The 2,156-nt window shown below is 36.1% G+C and overlaps 1 non-coding gene across 1 annotated transcript; it reads left to right on the forward strand.

Moving 5' to 3' along the window:
• Positions 1-728: 728 nt before the first annotated feature.
• On the forward strand, positions 729-799 carry Smp_tRNA_00641_Pseudo_TTG.1.1. The gene has a single exon. It is a non-coding gene (tRNA).
• The last annotated feature ends 1,357 nt before the right edge of the window (positions 800-2,156 follow it).

Below are 2,156 nucleotides of genomic sequence, written 5' to 3' on the forward strand. Positions count from 1 at the left end.
CTGGGAAATCCTTTCCAGTTCTTTCCAGTTAACATTCATCCTTTTCATATCTGCTTCTATTTCTCGGAGTAATGTATTTTTGGTCTTCCTCTTTTCCGCTTCCCTTCACCATTCCAATTTAGGGATTGCCTCGTGATGCAGTTTGATGATTCCCTCAATGTATGTCCTATCCACTTCCAACGTTGTTTCCTAATTTCCTCTTCAATTGGAAGCTGGTTTGTCCACTCCCATAAAACGCTGTTGCTGATAGTATCCGGCCAGTGAATGTTGAGTATTTTGCGTAAACATCTGTTTATAAATACTTGTATCATTTCGATGATGGTTGTGGTAAATCTCCACGTTTCAACTCCTTACATTACGACTGTCTTGATGTTCGTATTGAAAATTCTCAAGCGCGTCAAACTGGATTCCACTGCTAGCCACTATCCATCTTTGCTTACTATGAAAGATTTCGTATTTTAAAAAAAAAGAATGTTTTCACATGATGCTAAAAGCTTGTCATAATGGTTTCCACTTGAATTGTTACTATTAACATTGAAACTATCTGTTACAAGCGAGAGAAAAAAAAGCACACAAAGTAAACACTTAATAAACGAATCCATTTTTACCCATTAACTAATTCATAAATGATAATTCACCAACAACAAAATTATTCGGTACAATAATTAAAATCATAAAATTAAATTTAATATTAAAGTATCAAAAATTAACAATTTTAACATGGTTACATGTAAGAATATGAAAGTGTACTGTTCTCCTCTCCCTCCCCCCCCCAAAAAAAAAAAATAAATCATCAACAAATATAATATATCAGCATGGGAATTTGTGGAGATTGTTGTATTTTAACAGTTGAATTCATGAGTCAATCTAAGCTGGACCACTATTGAAAATACCATTTGAGGCTAGCTCAGTGGTCTGGAAGTTAAGAGTTTGCGTGCAAGACTGAAGGTTCTGGGTTCGAGTCCCTTTGGTGTGGAATCGTGGATGTGCACTGTTGAGGTGTTGCATACTAGGATGAAACGGTAGTTCAGTGCTTCTAGGTTTCTAATGGTGGTCTAGCTTAGATTGGCTCATGAACTCAACTGTTAAAATGTAATATAATTTGATTCAATTAGTATTGTTTGTTGGAATCGTCCAATTGATGTTTAGGACCGCAACTGATCAGTCTCTCATTAGCATATGTGCATACTAAGCGTTTTGCGTTGAAACAAGGCTATATCGAGGCAATACGCACAGTATGCACATATGCCAATGAGAGAGTGACCAGTTACAGTCCTAAACATCAATGGGAAGATTCAAACAAACAATACTAAATGAATTTAAACTTCACCTCATTGTACAAGCAAGTGGCTATCAGGACTCAGTAGCTGAGTGGATAATGCGATGGCTTTTGAAGTGAACGGTACTGGGTTCGAGTCCTAGAGTGAGCATCAACTGTGAGATGCAGGTACATCCGTATGACGAGTCCCAAATAGGACGAAACGCGCGTCAAACTGGATTCCACTGCTAGCCAATATCCATCTTTGCTTATAATATAATTTGGTTAATTAAATCATTGATAGATGACTTGCATCCATTTGTAAACAACTTTTAATGCACTGGATTTTTTAAGATCAATTTTTTATCAATAATGAACGTAAATAAGAAATTCTTAACTTAATTTTGTATTGGTTGTTTGAATCTTTAGTAGCCCATGATCTGACTCCAGTTTGATTGTGTGGTTACCGTTATCGAATGATTACTGTCGAAATATACATATCACCAATCCTCGTACATAATCATTGACTTAACTCGCACTGGTGACGAATGGAATGAAATATGTCAAATACGAGAATGGGTTTTTGAATACGTATATTTCATACAGTCGTTGATCCAGACAAACGAGCAAAGAAGCGAAGCGAAACGACGCGTATTAGAGAAAGCGTGTAAGCCAACTCGATTTAATCAAGCGTTAATCGATATTTCTAGTCAGACATGTGATAAGTAATATATGAAATGCATATACATACATTTACATAAAAACAGTCAACGTTGATAAGCGAATAATTAACAAGGTCAAAATGTGACTCAAGAAGAATGAATAAACTGATCTGTCTGGAAGCTAGGATAAGTTATGACGGCTAGACATAGCAACCGACACTACAAGTCTTTCCATA

The sequence above is a fragment of the Schistosoma mansoni genome, chromosome W (assembly GCF_000237925.1).
Source record: "Schistosoma mansoni strain Puerto Rico chromosome W, complete genome".
Lineage (NCBI taxonomy): Eukaryota > Metazoa > Platyhelminthes > Trematoda > Strigeidida > Schistosomatidae > Schistosoma > Schistosoma mansoni.